This window comes from Protopterus annectens, chromosome 6.part0 (genome assembly GCF_019279795.1).
Source record: "Protopterus annectens isolate FY-2018-M chromosome 6.part0, PAN1.0, whole genome shotgun sequence".
NCBI classification, from domain to species: Eukaryota; Metazoa; Chordata; order Ceratodontiformes; family Protopteridae; genus Protopterus; species Protopterus annectens.
Genome location: NC_056737.1, coordinates 1,873,531,026 through 1,873,554,072, shown reverse-complemented (window position 1 = coordinate 1,873,554,072; position 23,047 = coordinate 1,873,531,026).

The window sequence follows — 23,047 nt, the reverse complement described above, 5'->3', positions numbered from 1 at the left end:
TCTAAATATCCACATGGTGTAGAGCTCAACAGATGCACAAGATCTCCCAGTGAACCAAGATCTTCTCCAAACAAAGCAACCCACCCCACGAACAACTCCCACACCCTAGAAGCACTGACATGAACTACCGCCAACCTAAAAGCACCAGGCCAGCACCCTGTCAAGTTCCAAATGAAACAACATACCTCTCAGCCTCTTGGAGCAAGCAGTTTACACAAGGCCATAAATACAAGTGGGACAGAAGCATGAAATTAGGAGGAATTGTAAGTATTTGTATTACAAACTTAGAAAATTGATAGAATAACAGGTTTTGCATTAGCATGAATTGTCTGAAGGGTATAAATTCTGAAACTCAAATATCTGTCAGTACGTTTTAAGTACAGTCTGCACTGATTTTCAGTAATTTGCCAGAAAACCACAGGTTTATGAAATGTCCAAGATTACAAGACAAAATCCTTGCTAGCCACCAAATTTCCACCAGTTAACTCCCCTGTCAAGAGGCACACAAGATAGCTCCCTGTCAATACTCCATCAAATAAGTTTATTACAAGTTACAACTCACACATAAAGATGCAGCTGTTTAACCACATGCACTTCATTACCCACAATGTTCAAATCCAACAACGCCTATAGTTTTGCAGCTATCGAAGTAAGCCCCCCATTAGCTCACACAGAGCACTAAAATGTGTGTTAAACATTTTCAGGATCCAAACTATATATAACAGGCAGCTAAGTAATAGTGGAGCAGTCTGAATGAATGGAACATGTAGTGATTAAGCCCTCTTAACTGCCATACTAATCCCCCACCCATCCCACAATGGGTAAAATTTCTCCCAGGCATGCCAAATGAACGCAAATATACACGAAGATATCTGGAAGACTGCAAAACATCCCAACTGCTCTTAGAAAACCCGTGACAGCATGCTACCTCCAGACTCCAATTGCATGCCACTAACTTGTGACTGAAATCTGCAGGAATCAGCAATGGACCAGAAGGTCCACAATGAACAATCAAAACACGAGGCCATATCCGGGCACTCTACAAAACCTGCACCATCCAGAGCAATCCTGTGTGCCGCCAAAATGAAAGAGGCTACCCCCAGTCTGTCAGGTGTGCCATGCAATGAAACTGAACATCATGACTGTCTTAATTCAATCAGAGTCAGTAAATATTGACAATGCAAGACTAACAACTGTCATGACAACATTAATCCCCAAGTGCCAACTAAAACATCAGAAATCTCAGAAATTGAGGGATCCACTCATGAGACCCTCCTGCAAACCGAGCCTGCCATTCACCCAAGAATGAAACCCTCACACCAATAACCATCCTCACATTTTTTTTCCAACAAGAGAAGCTCTACCTAGACAAAGCACACCAGAGTGTGCCCCAAGCCCAAGAAAGTACTCAAAAATGCACACCAAGTTTCCAGCAGGCAGCAGAACTGAAAGGAACACAACCCAGCCACTGAGACCACCATGGACACCCAAACAGACAGCCACAGCTCCACCAAGCAACCACCTCCAAGTCAAGACAGCAGCATCAAAGAAAAAACTCCACCAACAAACTGACAATCCAACACCTGAACTCTGCCCTTAGGCCCTGCAACCTACCTGCCCCACCACTGCAAACATTCAGAGCCAAAAACTCACACTCCAACACCTGAACTCTGCCTCTTTGGCCCTGCAACCCACCTGCCCAGCCACTGCAACCATTGAGAGCCAGAAACATGAACAAAGACACAACGAGAAGCAGAAAGTCAAAAAAAAAATTCAAAACAAGAGACAAGACTGGTCCCCATTGAAAAGGATGCTCTATTCACAAGTCCTCATCAACCTTGTAACAAATGCAACACAACTGATGACAGACAAATGGAAACAATATAAATACTACCACTACTACCAAAAACTCTGCTAGCAAACATTACCCACCTCCTCCATAACCAACCAGTCCAAGGCCTACCCAACCACACCAATACCCACAGCAATTTCAAGCCAAAATGTGATTCCATACCTCATTACACTTGCCTAAACACTTTAAGCCCCTCCCTACCCTTACCTCATTTAATTCCAATCATTCCTACTTCCCATTTAACCCTTTCATTCCCCCCCCACCCTCTTACTTCCTAGTACTACCTATATTAGAACATCAAAGTTTCACAACTTCAAATGTTCTAATACCGACCCCTATTCAGTGAATGCTGAAAACAGCGAAGCTGTGGAACACTGAATTTCTTCCTAGGGAAGGAATTTGGTTGGCCGTTCCTGTGGCTTCGTTATTTTCAGCACTGTGGTGGAAAGTTACAGGTCGGGATCAGGTAAGTGTGTGATTGTGTGGATGTGAGGGTTAGGGCATGGGATAGGTGAGTTAGGGTTAGGGCGCAGGTCAGGTAAGAGTGTGATTGTGACGGATCTTAGGGTTAGGGTTTTGGTTAAGGTAAGTCGATAGCTAGTGGTGTATGTACAGTTTGTAGGATTTTAGGTGTATGTGTGGGGATTGCTGTTTGTTTGGTGTGCTTGTGTTGTTTGTATGTGTGTCGGAACAGCAATTTTTTTCTCTGTGAAAAAATTTGCTGTTCTGCATGTTTGATATTGTCAGCGTTCGCTGAATAGGGGTTGATATTAGAACATTCAATGTTTTAAAAAGTCAATGTTCTAATATAGACCACTATCTAACCCCCCCACCTAAAGATGTTTCTGGACAAACTGGTATGTTACCAAACCTCATTTACCTTTACAGAGTTATATGCATGGCTTAAGAATTTGCAGCCACTTCATGTAGGAGTGGGTGGGCTTGCTTTAGCCTATGTGCAGGATTTAAAAATTCAATTGCATCATATGGGAGTGAGTGAGCTTGTCTTTACAGAGCTTAGATCATGAGTTAAGACAGCATAGACATCAATGCCAATGCCATCTCTGATATTGATAGATAGGTATGTAGGTGAAATAAGTGATGCAAGTTACTTGCCTAGACTTGTAAAATCACCTGAAAAAAAGAATAAACTTTCCCACAATTGCCAGGTCTTTCTCGTCCTTAGTCTCCAAAACCCAGACTAAACCTTCAAAGAATTTGGTTTGGGTCAAAAATATAAAATTCTGTTGACCTCCTTAACTAAATGTATTCTCATCCATGATCTCAATGGGTAGCTAACATTAAGCTTAGCTTAGCTAGTATTATATCACAAAGTTATTAACCTTTTATTCTTGTTTTATTATGTAACAGATATAATGACACTCATTCAAGAGCTGTTGGTTGAGCCATTTCATTCAAGATAAATGTTAAGATAATATATCTGTTATTTGCTCACATACTGAAGTCAATTAATTACACTAAGATATAAACACAGGGGCTGTATGCACACATAGATAGATAGATAGATAGATAGATAGATAGATAGATAGATAGATAGATAGATAGATACATAGATAGATAGATAGATAGATATGTGTGTGTGTGTGTGTGTGTGTGTGTGTGTGTGTGTGTGTGTGTGTGTGTGTGTATGGCTACACTTGACATTGACAAAATCATGGAATGTCAATGATGTGGGTTTTCTTTTCTTTTACTTTCTTTTTTTTTTAAATATTTCCAAATGTATAAAATATCAATGTAGCAAACAGACATTTTCACTTGGTGTGGCAGTTTGCCAGAGTGCAGGTCAGCAAGGTTTTAGCTAAATTTCAAAACCTTAGGATGCACCAAAAGTTTTGGCATTATGGGAAAGGAATGAATGCGCAAGTATTTGTGGGTTAAGGTAGGGTACATTTTAGGCACAGAGAGAGAGAGATTTAATACTGAGCATGCGTGTTATGTGTACATTTTATGTCCCTGTGACTTATACAGTGGTACAGTTAGCAAAAATGTTTTTCTCTAATATGTAGGGTTGGAGATAGGGTCAATGGCATGGCTAGGGTTAACACACATGAGTTATGGAGGGGATCAATGTGTGCTAATCATAACACTGCTAGTGACCCAAACCCCAACTCTAAACAGTGCATTATGAAAAACACTACCATTATTCAAAGCATTTTTCTTGGTGCTGTTATTTATTGATTTAATGATCAGAAAGGAAACCATTTGCTTTCGTTTTTCAAACATTTCAATTTTTTTTAATATCTGTTAATGTCTATGTTTAGTTTTCACTTTTTTTAAGAATCTTTGTTAATAAATTCCAGCATTAATGGACATAAGCATATACGTGTGTGTGTGTGTGTGTGTGTGTGTGTGTGTGTGTGTGTGTGTGTGTGTGTGTGTGTGTGTGTGTGTGTGTGTGTGTGTGTGTGTGTGTGTGTACACTAGTAGTCAACTCTATACACATAGCAGCTTGTTAGCAAATGCCAGCATAACTATATTAATTTACATCTCCATGAATCCTGTACTGTAAATATGTCTATCTCATTCCTAGGCAATAAGAGAACACCATCAGTCTCCCCATATACCACTGTTTACATGAACAAATAAGTAAGCTATATATAACAATGGGTAACAATTTGTGTCTTATGCCTATCAAGACTATGGAAACAGATGGTAGTTCGGGCACTAGACTGCAAAAGACACCATGGGTAAATTGATGGTGATCAGCACATATCAAACCATTACAGTCTCTACCCTGCAGTAATTCTGCATCTGCTGGTCGACCCCGAGAGTGACTTATCATGTAATGGTGTACTATGAGTGTTATGCTCTGGTATATTGTGCTACTCTGAATACTTTACACTGATGTCCTGTAAGTATTATACTCTTATGTACTTAGAGTACTGTTACTGTTAGGTTTACACAGTGATGTGATGCCAATATTATGTTGTGATATACTGTGAATAACGCTAGTACTATCCACTAAGATCTTGTGAGTGTTATGCACTGATGTACTGTGAGCATTGTGAGTATTTTACACTTGTGTATTGTGGATGTTAATCACGGAAGTAGCGTAAATACTATGTGTGATGGTCCCTGCTCCGGGCCAGTAATCAAAGAGCCTCAGTCCTCACCACTGACACTGATGAGAGATGGCCACTAGGAGCAAAAATGGATACACACAGTATTTTCTGATGCAGCACTCTGCACCAAGCACAGTTTCCCTTAAGAGTATACAGGGAACACACTCCAGACTTAGGGCTGGGCTCTCCACTTTTCTCCAGGCCCCCAACAAGACTAAGCACTGACCACTTTGGAGTTCTGTGTCCCTGTTTCAATGAGGTGACATACACACACACACACACACACACACACACACACACACACACACACACACACACACACACACACCTGGGTAAGGCTGGCACAGATCTACCATATCTTCCCCCTCTGCCCAGACTATAAGGTAATTATGCTGCCACCAGTCAGCTACACTAAGGCTCTTACAAGGGTAGCCAATTATACTGAGTAAAATTAAAAAGCTAGAGTTTGACGAATGCAGCAAGGCTTTCAGGAGCAGCCACAGTGTCACTAAAATAATTATAACTACTCAAGATATTAAAAGTATTCATTAAAAAACTAGCCACAATGAAAATTATAGAAATATTTAATAATAAATAATACAATTTCAGTGTTTGAATGTTATTTATTTCATTATGATGGTTTCCCTGAAAATAGTTTTGGTGAAATAACATGAATCTTTTATCCAAATAGCTCATACTTGGAAATATAAAGTCTATTTCATTTAGACTGGAGGCTGACCCACTTACTAAGGATTACTTAAGTTTTGTATCTAAGCAGTGCTCTTTGTGCTACATCCATGAACATGGATTAGCTATACACATGCATGTCTTATGCACATATACTGCAGCACAGCAGACTAAAATCCTGGCATTATGATGGGGAACAGTATAAAGATCTACTTATTAAAGTTAAGGCTGGTCAGAAAACCACCACAGGAATGTGATCATAACAAATTGGCTGTCATAGTTAGAGGTCTAGTCAGTAATGTTGGCACACAGCAAAACAAGTAACATTGCTGGAGGCTAATAATGTTATGCATGTTTCCATAGCAGATGCATCATGCTACAGTCCAGGTGTTAGGAACCTCTGTAACTTAATTTTGTGTGTCATGTGAGGAGAAGGAAACTAATAGGCAAATACAAAAGTCACAGAAGTCCTCTTGCATGTAGACTGCTGACTGTATTGCAAGAGAGTTTGGTTTTGTTCTAATGTATTGTTCAAAGTTTTATGATAAAACTTACTTCAAACAGTAAAATCAAAATGAAATGTCTTTCAACCACATCTACAGCCTATTAAACCTAAAGCTATTTGGTGATATTCATTAAACTCAGGCCCATATCCATTACAGAACAGCACCAACCAAGCAAAGAGAGCACTTAGTCCTTACTGCTACAGTATAAACCTTAGTTTATACTTAATTCACAAGAGATTACCTGAAATCCACGCTTGACTTGCTCACCACTCCCAAGGCATCCTTATAATCACTAAACATTACTAAAGAAAGAGAGAAAACATGAGGAGATATTGTCTTCTAGTTCCAATCTAATCAGGCAAGACAGAGCGCATTAAAAAAAGGAGTACTGCCATCATTTACAAAACTGTCTAAATATCTCCCCTTAGATACATAGATTATTAGGGGAGTACTAGCCTAGCTGCCATTGCGATTCATTTTAAGCCTATCCAGTTTCCCTTTTTTGCTCAAAATAACCTTTCCCATTTGGTTATAGATAGGGCTTACCCATCCCATGGTCAATAATTATATATAACCCCTAATGAGAATAACTGGTATCATACCATAAGTAATTTTAGGGTACCTTTTATGGGTTAAAGCATTTAGGAGCTGCTTCTGTCCAGGTGGCAGTCCTGGTAAAAATTTTCTGTTTCCTATCCATAGATCTATGTTGTACTTTAATATGGAAAGGGATGAACTTTGTTTTATGTGGAAGGGGAGTCTGTTCCTCAACAGCAGTATCCTGTGTGAGTTAAACCTGTCCATCCAAACCATTCTGTTGATGCTGGAAAAGAGGTTTAGATTCCTAGACCAAGTATTTCTGATTCCATTTGACTTGCTGATGTGCAGTAAATCCATCAGTAATGGGTCAGAGAACACCTTATATGCCAGACACAGGTCATCTCTTAGCAGTCTGTAGGTTACCGAGTTTAGTGACAGGGCTTTGAGTCTGTCCATGTAGGAATGATTAATTAGACCTTGTATGCTTTCAGTAAAGTATCTCTGTGGGCATTCCAGTTGTTCCATATCACCAGAAACTACCACCAGTAAATAATGCAGAAACCCTTATAGCACAACTCACTCTTAACAAGCACAAGTCCATATGCATAACTGCAATCTACATGAAACCAGATATCAATGCAGATACAACTGAAAAATTCCTTTCTTGAGCCTCAGCAAATAACCCACAGGAAACCATAATAATGTGAAATATGAACATAGATTGGTAGCCTCTAATGAATGACTCCACTAACACCGTTATGAATATATGTAGTTTCACCCAGCTCATCACCTCTCCAACTAGGTAGAATAAGCATAGTCACAGGAAATCCACCATTGACTGCACCCTCTCCAACACCCCTAACAAGATTATCACCTCAGGCTCTCCCCTTAATAGCTTGAGTGACCACTGTATGACATTTGCTATAAAGGATCATACTCTTACTCACAAATAGCACCATTTTAACCTTATTCACACCTTAAGCTTCTCCCAGGAAGATAAATTCATCTCAGACTTAAAATCAAGAAACCTGGCTATACTATGGCCACTGCAACTAGATGAAGCTGCCTCGCTTTTTAACACCACTTTTTGGAAAATACTCAATGCTTATGTCCCTCTTAAGACCTAAAAGGGTAAAAAAAACTATCCCAGATCATTGGCTAACAAACTAATGACTTGGTGAGCTAGAGCTTAGAAAACCTGAAACATAATAAAAAGGACTCTGACCTGCAAAAGCACAAATATCTGAGAAATATTGCAAAACAAAAAATCAGATCTGACAACAAATCCTATTGCACTAAACTCCAAACTACAAATCAAAACAACCCAAGCTTTTCTGGTCATCAGTTAATCAGCTTCTGAACTCTAGTCACATCAAACAACCAAGACCTATGCCAACACCTCCATCAAAACCCTTCCACCCTTTTTAATATACATAGGTTTATATGTTCAATAACTAAGTACTTGGCAATTGGTCTACAGACCATTTCCCTAGCCAAAAAAAAACCCTATTCAGAATTTCTCTCTAGCCTCAAGGAAGGCAAGACAAGATAGACAGGGAGAGAATTTGAGGTTACCCATTCAGTTATCTATGTTTACTTTGAAGGTGGAAATGGTGGTACTCTGCTTGACATGTAGTGGAATTTGTTCCAGAGTTGAGCGATACGCTGAGATATGAAACGCCGATGTACATTATTTATCTGCTGATGAAGGCTTAATTCTTTTAACTAAGTATTTGATGCATCATTAGTTTTGCAAAGGAATTGGAGATAAAATAAGGTTGGATCATAGCATGAAAGGTTAGATATAGATCTCCACGGAGGAGTCTACTAGAGACTGAGAAAAGAGAAAGGGCTGCCAGTCTCTCCTGATAACTAAGATTTTTAAGGTCACTGACATTTTCCAATATGAATCTTAGAGGGTCACTCAAGGTTTGTGATATGGTTAGATAAATACATGCCAAATGTGGGTTATATTTAATAATTGGTCTAATACAATATGAGTAAATGGGAATTAAGACTTATTTGCATCTAGTGAAGATGCTTTTGGAAATTAGATGGGCCAAATAAAAGGCTTTCTGAACTATTGTGCAGACATGATGGTCAAATGATAAGGAATTATCAACAAGAGAACCTGGATCCCTTACAGTAGCATCTCCTTGGAGAGGTGAATCTCCTATACAGTAAATGAAACTGTTTTGTTTACCTAAATGAACTGTGCTACATTCCTTACATGTAAATAAAGAACATTGTCCTTGCATCGATTGTTAAAATAGTCTAAGACATGATGGAGCAGTTAATAGTCAGTCAAAGATGGAACAACAACAGCTAATTTACAGTCATCTACAAACTTAGTTAGCCATAGGCCAGAAGTGCTGGCCTGAATGTCCGAGAAATGTATGCCAAATAGGAAAGGAACCAGAACTGAGCTCTGTGGAACCACTGATAACTGTTTTGCTTTCAGAAGCAGCACCTGCTACTCTACCAAAAGGATTCTGTCTGACAACCTTAGTTATCCATTACACAGTATACATATTCATTTTCAGATTTACAAGTCTATCAATAATGCTTGCATTGGGGGAATAGTGTCAAAGGCCTTGACTAGGTCTAGATATGTTACTTGCACTGCATAACCACTATCCACTGCTTTGGTTACTTTTCCAAGGAAATTAATTAGTTTAAAGAGGTAGGACCTTCCTTTGATAAAGCTTCAATGTTGAAGGTCCAGGGTTGAGAGATTTTCAGTGTTCATATCAATGAAATATAAGATATTGTGCATCATAGCCTTACATATGGGGCTAGTAAGACTAATGGGTCTGTAGTTACCAGGGTCCATGGTTTGGCCATCCTTGTGTAATAGTATTTCAATAGCTATTTTCCAAGCTTCAGGAATGTAACCAGTGGAGAGGCTTAAATTAAAAATGTCATTGAAGCAGTAGCCTCTGTACTAACAGCCTCCTGACTCTCAACAGACCTTCTGCTACGTTACTCATTATAAAGCTTCCAAGTGCTCTCATTCAAACCTATAATACCTACCAGTAGGATCAAAAAATTACTTCTGAAGTTAAAGTCTATTACTCTTGCCCCTGACTGCCTGGAATAAGAATATCTAAAAAAATATCAACAGAGGTTCTGGCATACCCAATTTGGGCTCTGATAAATTGATCCAGTAAAGAAAGTTATGTTGCAATACCCTGGAAAAAAACTCTGTATACATCCTACCTTTACACAAAGATGGAAACTCCACTGAGTTATCCAATTATAGGTCTATAGCCATACTTTCCCCTCTGTCTAAAATTCTAGAAAAATGTGTCCAATCTCTAAAACTCCTCTTTCAGAACAACTTATTAATACCTACACAGTACAGCACAGCACTGTTTAAACTCCCATTATTGTATCATGCTGCCTTCTTCAATTTTGTTACAGCAATAAAGCAAAGCAGAAACAGTGGACATTTAGTTTCAGCAGTCTTTCTTGACCTCTCTAAAGCTTTCAACACTATGTCATGTGAAAAAAATTAATTCCAAAAATGTTCTCATTTGGTCTTCATTCCTCAGCCTTTGTTGTTTCTGACAGCTGCTTATCAAGAAGAAAAGCTTTCTTACTGATAACTTTACTATATGTAGCTCCAGTATGAGTGAATTTAAATGCTGCTCAAATAAACGTGCTTGAGGTATATAATAGCAAAATAGCTAAATTTGCCTCAAACATGTACAATAAAAACTCACCAATGTGTAGTTTTCACAAAATTCTGTGGCCAACGTTAACACTTTACATAGCAGTCAATCAATTATCAATAGCTTCTTATTTCATCTATAAGCCTGGCAAGTGCCCTAGTCGTAGTTACCTTTTGCAAACCTATCAAGCAAATTGATTCTATGATCTACTGATGAGTCTTTGTTAACAATAATGACAACTTACCTCTATAACATCTCATTGCCCATGAGCCGAGAGTTATTATTAGGGAGTGGGTGCAGGCATGCACTCTCTATTTAAAGGAGTGCTTCTGTTCCTACCTGCAAGAATCTATCAGCAAGCATGTTGAGATGGAGTCAGCTAGCAGTGATGAGGTTGGAGGTCACAGTGAAGTCTTACCAGTTGTAAAGAGGCTGTTTTTTTTTTCTCCATGCAGTGCTAGTACTTCATTTTCATTATTTATTAATTTTATTTAACAAAATTCCAAAAAAAAAAATAATAATAATAAATAAGCATCTGTATCATGATTTGCACAAAGTAGGGGGGGTTAGTTTAAAGTAAAACATTTTAAAGGTATAACAATAATAAATACTATATAAGTTTAATATATATATATATATATATATATATATATATGGTTTACTATTAAAAGAATGAAAATCACATCTGCGAACGGTAATTTCCGCGCGACAAATATCCCCGACACATACATATTACGTAGGTTGTATGGTCAACTCAACAAGATCGACAACTTTCTGTTGATCGCAATCTTAGTAACTCCCATTGCCAGCCATGCTTCGAGTCCCTTCCCTGTGTACGTCCTTCTGAACAGACGTACACATGAACGTCGACATTCCGACTGTCATTCCTACAATGTTCGAGGAGGAGGCTGTTGTGCAACTGAATGTCGACATTTTGACTGCAAACCTATATATATATATATATATATATATATATATATATATATATATATATATATATATCTGGGTCTACACTCCACCGAATTGCAGAAACTTAACTCCACTTACCCAAAACCTTACTTTAGCAAAACTACTTTTCTCGGAATGACACATTAGTGAAAAAACAATAACAGAACATATAACAAACAACACACACATTCTCCAATATTTTTGCAGGGGGGACAAGCCCCCCTGCACCCCCCCAGACCCCCTGCACATTATATATACCAGCTCCAAGATCACACTACAGTGACAAAACAGGTGGATTTCCCAATCTTTACTATAGTGTGATCTGCATTTGATACCTACAACTATTGCAAATACAACATACAGTATAAAGAAGATTGCTCACACTACCCTGTCATCCGTCAGGCTTCGCTACAACTATGGTATATGGGAGGCAACATAAAGGCCATACACTTGCATCTCTTGGAGTACCAGCAGCACAATAAATAAGTCGATGAAACGGACTTCGGAAAAGTGAAGTTTCGCACAACTGGAATTTTGGATAAGCGGAATCGCTTATATGCGATTTGGTGACCTGTAATTTCGATGAAAAGCAGTAGACCCATACACATGTACATATATATATATATATATATATATATATATATATATATATACACACACACACACACACACACACACACACACACACACATATACACACATCAAGAACATATTATTAATATTGTCAGGAATATGTGTGGTACAATTAGTGTATGTATATATATATATATATATATATATATATATATATATATAAATATATATATATACACACATATATATATACGTGTGTGTGTGTGTGTGTGTGTGTGTGTGTGTGTGTGTGTATTTAAAACAAAAGCACATATGGTATAGGCACAGCAGCTACAGCTGGGCATGGGGTGTTTTCTAATTGAGATATACTCTGCATATCTTTTATTTTTTTAAACAATTTTTTGATTTTAAAGAAATAAATATAAACAATTACATGCTCTTTTAACATAAATATATTTACAATTCAAAATGTGTTCACATAAGCATTCACATAACAATGTTTAACAAATAAAGTGAAATTACTAACATTATATGCAAAGACATCCATTGACTATCATTGAGTTGCCTAGTATTTGAGTTGTTGTTGTTTGTCTTTTGGCTTTTCCCGGTTAGGGGTCGCCACAGTGGAACTCCGGTCCACTAATGATTGGCAGTAGACTTTCACAAATGCCGAGGTGCCAGCTCGATGTTCAACCTTCAATGAAGGCACACCCATTTACGCATGTCTTTCAAATGCCCACCCAACCACGGGGAGGACATGCAGACTCCACACAGAAGGCACTCCCTGCACTCCAGCCGAGAATCAAATGAGAGAACCTCTTGCTGTGAGGCAACAATGCTACCACTGCAAAGTTGCCTAGTATTTGATTTTTCCATATATATAACATCTAGAGAGGTTGAAATTTGATTTATATGATATCATTGTCAATGTATTTTCAACAAATTCTGTAGATTAACCCATATATGATAGTTATAAGTTTTTCTAGATGTTCTAGATGTCATAGTTGCAATCTGCAATTGACAAACTTTCATTAGAATTTTCTTAAAATCATTACAGGAAGGAGGGAATTCAGATATCCAGTTTCTTGTTATAGTTTTCCTGGCTACTGCCATTATTGCCCAAAGTAAGGAATGTTTAACTTTTTTTACACAACCAGGTATCGGTGTATTGAAGAGTACTAATGATTTGGTCAAAATAAAATTATCTGTGAATATTGCTTGTACAAGTTCTTTAATGTGTTCCCAAAATACACTTAAAGCAGGGCAGTCATAAAATATATGGTTCCAGTCAATGTTTGTGTTAGACTTACATCTGTTGCAAATATTTAGTTTACCATTAATTTTGTTCATTAGTTGAAGAGTGTAGAAGGATCTACATAAAAATCTCCAGGAATATATTTTCCATTTAAGTGAAAGTGTTATTTTTCCTGCAGATTATAATATATTTGTTTTATATAGATCCCTTGGAAGTGTGTTACTAACTGTATAAAATGGTTCCAGAAATTAGCAGGACAACAATATATTTCTTCTCTGATAAGTCTGTATATAAATGCCATGTTGTCTGAATAAGTTTGTTTATGTTGAATAACTTAATTAAAGAAATCTAGCAGTATACTAGTGACCTGTTTATTAGCAGAAGTGATCGGGTGCATCTTATTTTGTAAGAATAGTCTGAGGGATTGTACGTTAAGCCATAGGGAGTTGTCTAACTGATAGTCACTTATTATCTGAGCTTCATCCTTCACCCTATCATCTGTAATAAGTTGAAACCAATACAAAAGACCTTTTTGTTTAAGCAAGGTAATTTTATCTATATCTGAGGATTTTAAGGATTCTTGAGTAAAGGCTATCGGGAAAATTGTAAAAAAAAAAGTTCCTTGTACTTAGTGTGTTTAAATATAAAGTTTCTAAAATGTATTAGTATGTTGTGTAAGTAGCTAAATGAATGTTTGGGTATGCTTTGTAACATGAAGTAATCCTTAAATATCCATAATATTGGGTTATTAATTCTAATTTGTATGGCTATGAATTTGATATTAATAGCATAGCTGAGGATTCCCAGAATATTTTCCATTTGGCCTGATATGGTGTATCTAAAAGTTGTGCTATGGACCTAATAATAGCTGCATTAGAATAAAGGTTCAAATCAGGAAAGGCTATGCCCCCTTTGTTCCAACTATGAAGGTGATGTTTGAGTGCTATTCTAGGTTTCCTGGGAAACCAAAAATACTTTAATAACAGAGAATTGATCTTATTAATGAAAACTTTACTGGGAAGTATTAAAATAGATTGTATAATATAGAGAATTTTAGGAAGGATTATCATTTTAATGATAGTTAACCTTTCTTCAGTTGTAAATATAATTGTATTCCATTTTGTTAACAGAGTTTGAATATTTACATAACATCTGTTATAATTTAGTTTTGTGATTAATTTAATATCTTTAGCAAGAATGATGCCTAAATATGTAATTTGATCTGTGATGTATTTGTTAGTGTCTTTGTTAATGTTTCTCTTATTATTGTTTAAATAGATAGGTAGGATCTTAGTTTTATTATCATTGAATGTCAGTCCAGATATAAATTGAAATGTGTTAACAGCTTCAAATAAGGCTGTTATAGAAGAATTATCTCCTTTAATAGTGATGAGCACATCATCAGCAAATAACTGAATTTTAGAAGTTATTTCGTCACTAATTTCCAAACCTTCTATGTTTTTATTTCCTCGTATATTGTTAGCCCATGGTTCCATTATGAGAGTAAACAATAAGGGAGATAAGGGACAGCCTTGTTTTGTTCCTTTAGTGATGGGTATTTGAGTCGATGTGTATGATCCAATTTTGATATAAGCCAGAGTGCCTTTATAAAGATGTAATAGTAAATTAATAAAATTATCTGAAAAGTTTAAACATTGTAATAATGTGAATAGATAATCCCAATGTATTGAATTGAATGCTGAGTTAATGTCAAGACTAACCAGAGACATGTTTTTTTTTCTTTCTGTGTGAATAATCAATTAAAATAAGAGACCGTTTGATGTTATCATATGTACTTCTATTAGTTACAAAACCTGTTTGTTCATCATTAATTAACTGGGGTAAGAATTTTTTAGTCTATCAGCGTAGATGCTCATAAACATTTTGTAATCAATATTTAAAAGAGTTATGAGCCTTTATGACGTACATAATTTAGGGTCCTTACTAGATTTAAGAATAGGCGAAATAAAAGTATATTTCCAGGATGGAGGCAAAATCATGCCATTCTGGGCTTTATGGAATACATTATGCAGTAAAGAAATAGCTGTTTTAGGCATGAATTTATACAATTCAGGTATGATGCCATCATTGCCTGGTGCTTTGTTCTGTTTATGTTTTTTAATTTGAGTTTGTATGTCCAGTAAAGATATCTGTTTATCTATGATTTCTGACTGTTGTTTGTTGAGTGTGACATACAGGTTTTTTTAATGTATTATCTTATCTAATCTAATGGTTGAATGATCTGAGATGTTTGATTTATCGTGTGAAAATGATGAATAAATTCATCAATTATGTCATGTATATTATAAACATTTTTCTTTTTTCTAGACAAATATATTTCTTTAATATGATTATGTGCATTAATTCTTTTTGTTTTATTTGCAAGATTAGTTAAATGTTTTGGGTTTATTGAATAGACTAGGAATTAAAATTTCTCTAAGGAAATCATAGTCTTATGATGTAAGATTGCATTATATTCTTCCTTAGTTTTATTTATTTCATCTCTAATATTCTTATATGTGGACTTGTCATTAATTTTAAGATGTAATCTAATTTGTCTTGTATTTTTTTTAAGTCTTCGTCCCAGGACTTCCTTTTGTTATAATACCATTTATTTATTTGTCCGTATAAGTAAGCTTTTAATGCATCCCATACATAAATGTCATGAGAGTTGGATGTTTGACTGAATTTTATAAAATTTAGTGTTTCTTCTTCAAAAAATGTTTGAAATTATTTTAATTGAGTTATATATGCAGGTATTCTTCTTATATGAGTCATCGGGGTGTCATTTAAATAAAGCTCAAATATAATTATATTATGATCTGAAATAGGGCAAGACACAATCTTGGTGTTTTGTTAAATCATTTATTATTTGTGAGGATATGATTACCCTATCTATTCTAGAGTATGATTTGAATCTATTGGAATAGAATGTAAATTGAGGTGAGCTCAGGTCTGTGTAGTCATGAATATCTTTTAGATGATATGTATCCATGAATTGTATTAGTTGTTTAGCTTGTAAGGATATTTTCCTTTTTCCTGAAGTGCTAGAGTCCTTTTCATTTAAAACACAATTAAAGTCCCCTGCCATAATAATATTACCCTCAGATTGAGATACAATTTGGTTCAGTTGTTGTTTAATAGTGCTGGTTCCAATACTCGGTAACCAATAATTGTTTACTAAAGTGAACATTTTTGTATTTATTTTAATTGTCACCAAGCACAACATCCCGTTATCATCTTGATAAGATTTAATAATTATAGGTAAAGGGAGAGTTTTATTCCAGAAGATTGCTGCTCCTCTTTTCTTTTTAGAATGTTCAGAACTGGCAATGACTATATATTAATTAATATTTAAAAAGTTGATATTTTCTTTTAAAAGATGTGTTTCTTGTAGAAATATTATGTTTGGTTTGTGCATATTTAAGTATTTAATAAGCAAACTTCCTCTTTTAATAGGGTTATTCAGACCATTTATGTTGATTGATAAACCTTTTAGTGAAGTCATAATATCTCTATAAATGAGTAAGAAATTCTTGTGATTTGTGAGTTATCTTGATTATGTTTTATATAATCTTCTCCAAAATATTTGTTATGTAAATTATAGTCTTTGTCTGTTGCCATATGATATATTGTCTGTGTTATACAATTCTTGCAACTTATAATTATATGCATTTGAATTAAGATGGATGTCAGGAAAAACTTATTAAGAAAATTGAATGTAGTGAAAATGTGATAAAAAATGGGGTAGCTACCCGCCTGGAGTTATAAACTCCTTGTCCCAGTGACATCTGTCACTCGGCTTAAACCCCTACCCAGCAGCAGCAGCAAAAAACAGTCTCCACTGTATATAAATGTGAGATAGGTAAAACTATAACTCTCTATATATTTACATATTCATTAAAACAAGTCAAACAGATCTGTAATCAGTGTAACTCATCTGATATTACTTATAACAAAATGTTATTCAGAATAAACCTCTAACTGTAGCAAATAAACATAACCTTCACTATATATGAATGTTAAACATACAAAATATTAACTCTATATATGATTGCATATCATTAACACAGGTAAGGCATAGTTATAATCAGTGTAACTCATCAAGCATTGCTTAAACCATTTCGTCATTCAGAACTGACCTTTAAACAACAGTAATAGAACATATCTTCTTTGTATATAAAAATTAAACAGATTAAATAATAACTTCATATGTGATTATATGTACCTTAAAACTGGTCTGAAATATATGAAAGCAACATTCTGATATAGAAGCCTGTCAATTGAAGTTACTACTAGCCATTTAACACATATGCTATATGTTGGTGTAATATTTAAAACAAATCAATATGAGTATCATTAGAGTGAAAGGTCAGGTGACACCTTAATCACTTGTGATAGAAAATGCCATTATGCATTAAGTGAGCTTATTTTAACCCATATATTTTCTATCTAGCCATCAGCCTCTGAATGGAAAATCAATTGTAATTTGTAATAAGATTAGTTTATCCTGGTAAGTAAGGCACAACAATATAAATAACATGGGATACATTAATTTAAAAAAAAAAAATGCACACTTACTTTTCCCTTTTTTTCCTTCCCCTTCAGTTGAAGATTTCTTTCTTGAGAATCGAACTGAGTCCAAATGGTGTAGTCAGCAAGTTTAAAATACATTTTTAAAGTAAATGCAACCTTTCCCAGCATTTCTGATTCTTTTTCAATTAAATTACATGTACTGACTTCCTGGTTGAGCAGGTTGACTAGCTCTGACATCATCAAAATGTGTTACGATGTTGTGGAGTTCACTCGAGAATGCAGAGAAGAGTATTAGTGAAAATAAGGTAGTTCATGAAGAAATACGCTCCTGGACATCAAGCTTGAGCTTTACAAAGTCTCTGAAAGATGTTTTTTCATTATTTTGAGTGAAAAAACACCAAAAAATAACAAGTATGTAACTGTATTTAAAATGTATAGGAAAAGATCATATGAGTAACATCTGCATGCTTCCCATAGCCTGCTCACACATGCACAGCTAGTTTGAACTGTCCTTTACAAATAAACAGTACCACAGAACTCCAAATGTAGCAGAAAGTATTTTAAATAAATCACATAGCCTTATTAATCAATTTTATACTCACATGACAGAAAAAAAGTGTATTTAAAGGTGTATTTAAAACTGTAAAGGAGTTCACTTATGAATCATATAAAAATGTTAAGAGATTGTTAAATCATATTATCTCCATATGAATTTAACATATATGCACGTTTTAAATTATTTGTTATGGTATAAACTATAAAAAAACAGTGATCAGTATGAATTACAGAGAATGATAATTGAATGTGTGGTGAGCTCTATTTAACTACTAACTATGTAGATTTAATTGATCTGACTGTAAATAGTTTAAAGAAAATTTGAGATTATAAAGGGAATCTAGAATGTTTATATATGGGAAGTACTTATTTTACTGTCACAATGGCTCCATTTGTTTACCCTTCACTCTTAAGATATCTTTATAATACCCATAACTATATATTTACCATTAGTATACACTTTTACCTCAGTATAAGTAAAAATGAAATTATGAAATTATGTGTATACTTAAGGTCATATGTGAATGGCATGAAAAAAGGAAAAAGTAGGCTTACCTTATAAGTGAAAAAATCAATATATAATTAACACACTAACAGTGTTTCCAGAAACATAACAAACTGAAAACAGAGATGTTTAAGTCACTTGTTTCTTAGTCTTTTTTGTTTCTCCAAAGTCTTCCAAGTGGGATTAGAAGCCATTCTCTTAAGCGTGGGATTATCCCATTCATTCTCTTCTATTTTTTCCAAGATATTATGGACTTTTACATAGTTCAGAGCTGATTCTAAGTCTTCAAACATTTTGGGACCTTCTGATGAAAATATCTTCAGCTTCGCAGGGAACAAAAGGTGTGTTTTCACCTGTGCTTTCTTCAATTCTTTTATCAAAGGTAAGAATATTTTTCTTTTCGCTATAATTGCTGATGAATAATCATTGTGAAAACGTATTGTAGCTTCATTTAATTTAATTGGTGACTTGGACCAGACAGTTTTTTAACACTAATTCATTATCTGAGGATGAGAGGAATTTGACAATGATAGATCTAGGTTGCTTTTTGTTAGCAGTATTCACTGTGGCAAGGGAACATTGTGCCCTCTCAATACCAAAGGACATAGCTTCAGTAAGATCAAGAGTCTTAGGTAACTAAGTATTGAGAAAGTTAGTCATGTTGTTCTCTTCTGTGCCTTCTGGTAGTCCAAATATTCTTAGGTTGTTGTGTTTGGATCTGTTTTCTAGATCATCTAACTTATTTTGTAGAGAAGTATTTTGTTTGAGTAAGAATTCCACATTGTTTTCATTTTCAATAATTCTCCCATCCATATCGGTCAGAGCTTCTTCAATACCTATTATCTGTGATTTTTGTTGTAACAAGTCTTGGTGAAGTAAATCCATTCGTTTGGTAGTTTTTTCCTTGAAATTATCTAATTTCATATCCAGCTTATCAATTTTGTAGTAAGATCCTGTATATTTATTATCAAAGTCTGAATCTCTCTTTTGAGGCTGGAATCTTGGTTGCTGGATTTAGTGAAGGTCATGATGAATTCTTTCAGATGAGGAGAAATTATCCAGGAATAATTTGACAAGAAAATCTGCCTTTTTTGTTTTTAACTAAATATAATTGTAGATGAAGTTAAGTTCTTTCAAATAATATATAAAGGTATTAGTTTGAAGGCAGAATTCCTGTCAGAATAATATTTCTTTAGTGGAGCTGTTTAAATCTGCTGCTACTCAGAGCCCATCTTGGCCACACACCCCATATTCTGCATATCTGAAGGGTGACTACTACCATTTTATAAAAAAAAAAACATACCTACATAGCTATATATACCAATTAAGTTAATATAATAATATTTTTCAAATGCGGGAGTAACTTTATAATATGGGCATAGGGTAATATTAAGTTAAAGGGTACTCTGGGGCAAACCTTTGCTTTCTGTCTGTTTAAAGAATTTTATTAATTATGTAAATAAATGCCTGGTAACAGCATGTTGAAATATTAAACTAGGGGTGGTACTGTTAAAATTTTATGTTAGGGCACATTTTATGCTTGTTGGAATCTGTATGATTTTGCTGCATATGGTTTGTTTCTTAATTTCAGTGGGCTTTTTAGTGCACTATCTTATGCAGTTTGAAGTAAGATTTAATTATTTAGGGCATGCTGGGTGTGGGAGCTTGAGTTGTGGGGGACATATATCATATTATGTATTGTTTTAGCATTTTGGGTTGATGTATCAGTTGTAAAGGGGTGTTTATTTGGATCAGTAGCTGCATTTCGCTTTTGTGGTAGGTTGATTTATTAAGGGGTAAATTTTGTAGTCTGACCAGATAATCTAGTCAAATTTTGTTTTTATGATCTAGTGGGAGTTGTGAATAGGTTAAGTGGTTTTATATAATTATTTGTGTGATGGTATCTTGGGTACAATGATTTTTTAATAAATTATAATGTTAGTGTCAACTTTTATTAAGTTTTGGGCATGGCATTTCAGAGAACCATTAGTGTATAATATTTAATCAGCATTTAATTCTTAGGCTGTACACATCCTTGGTTTTGGCAGAGTAATTGTGTAGGATATATCCTGGCATTATAGAACCCTCACAGCAGCTCAGATGGTTTTAGTCAGAGTGGCATTTTTCTTCAAGGAAAGGATAAGCAGAGAAACATCCTGAGGGCTATACATTCTAGAACCACACAGCAGCACAGCATTCCAGCATCCAGTCTTTTAATATTAACTGGAAATTCATGTGTTTTTTAGTTTGTCATATCTCACCCCCCCTTTTTTTTGATGGTGTTTTCTGTGCTAATTCTATCTTTCAGGTTCAGTCACAGTACAGTCTGCTAAGGAGAGATGGTTGCATCTATCAGAGGAAGTGCAAAGCTTGATAATTGGTTTAGAAATGGTGGGAATGGCTGAGCAGAGCCTGAATTCCAAGAGGAGACATTCGCTGAATTTAGAGTAGGGCACAGCTGAAGGACCAGGTTCAGTTAAGAAGGCTCAGAAGAAAACAGCCAGAGAAGCTTCCTGCCAAAGAGTCACCACATCCTGCTCATCTGACATACCAACAGAGGCACAAGGTAACATTTATGTTGGGTCTACAGGGTTTAATATTATTGGTAGGGCTAAATCTGGAGATAATCGTTTAGATGACTTTATAAATTATTTGCTAGAAGAAGGGGGAACTAGGCTGTTTGACTTAGCCTTAGAGTAAAACTTTGCTGTCTCTACAGCTTTGAATCCAGGAGTGGGAGTAGCTACTGATACTGACCAGGTGGCTCAGTTATCTTTAACCAACTTGCATAGGGAGTCTGAGGAAGTTGGGGGTTCAGACAGGGAGGTCCCACCTCACCTGGACGAGTATATACCCCAATTCTTGTTTCGTCTAGCTACCATCAGCTTTATTTGTTCCAAATCACCTGTCTCCCATATCACAGTATATGTTCCCACCAGGGTCAAAGACAAGATTATAAAACAGGAGTTTGTGCATATCTTCAATCTAGTAGACAGTGAGGGAATTAAATGCATACTGGACGCTGATAACAAGTCTAACAAGGACATGATGGCAGTCTTAGCTGCCATTGGGAAGAAGACATCAGCCAGGACACAGGTCAGGAACTAAGATAGTTGGTCTCTGGGTTTTGTGGTATTTATAGGCATGATCATCGAGAAGAACCCCACCCAAGCATTGCCTTTTTTAGCTTATTTTGTAGCCATGAGGGAAGCCCACCATGTGAAAGGGGGTTTTGGTTGGCTGAATTATGATCAGTACTTCAGGAAGTTGAATGCTCTTGATAATTCTCTCTGGTGGGAGTCAAGACATCCTGACATATAGCGCACTGCTATGATGGGCAAGGAGATGGCTGGTGGCATTGATGGTGGGGCTATTAAACCAAAAGATACAAGATTATGCTGCACATTCTATCATGGCAAATGCATCTGGCCCATTTGCAAATACAGCCACTTGTGTTCAGGATATGGGAAAGGTCATCCTGCTTCCAAGTGTTAGGAATTGTTGCCTAGAGACAGGTTGGCCTTTACTACTTCTCAGATAGACAGAGAGAATGGTAGTGGGCGCAACACTTTCTTTTGTGCCAAGCCACCTTTTTGTGGACACAGTGGGTGCCTTGGAAGGGGACCCGAATGCACTACAGCAGCCTTATTCTCGCATTCATCTAGATATGTTATCCTACCTACTGTCAGATTACCCAGACTATTGGGCACCAACCACCCTCCTTGATGGCTTCTCCACAGCCCCCTTAGCTTCTAAGTTACTTAGCAATTTGTTATCCATCAAAGGATGTAAACACATTGTTGCTAGGCTGATTGAGAAAGAGTGATAAGCTGGTAGGATAATTGGCCCCTTTTCACCCTCTCCTTTAGATGCCGACACCACTGATAATTCCTTCAAGCTTCCTCTACCCAAACTTTAATAAGTTCGACAGTTGCTTTGAAGATCCTTGGATTCCAGCAAAGTTTGAGTAGGAGACATCATGCAGTCACACAGGTTGCTGAACTTTGCCTGCAGGGCAGTTTCTCCATGCAGAACTTTCCTATGGTTCATATCTGACTTGTTGAAAGCTAAGAGGCCCAAGCACCACATTGTGTGGATGAACAGATGGGTTAAGGATGACCTTCAGTTATGGTTCACATTCTTGTGCCAGTTCAATGGAATTTCTTTTTGGAAGTCCCCTTGAAACACTGCCACCAACCTTGAGATTTTCACTGATGTGGCTGGAAGGCCTGGTATGGGAGGTTATTTCATAGGCAGCTAGTTTGCTGAAAGGTGGCCAGAAATTTGGTCTGGGGAGAGGAGGAGGCACATTACATTTTTAAAAATGTTTCCC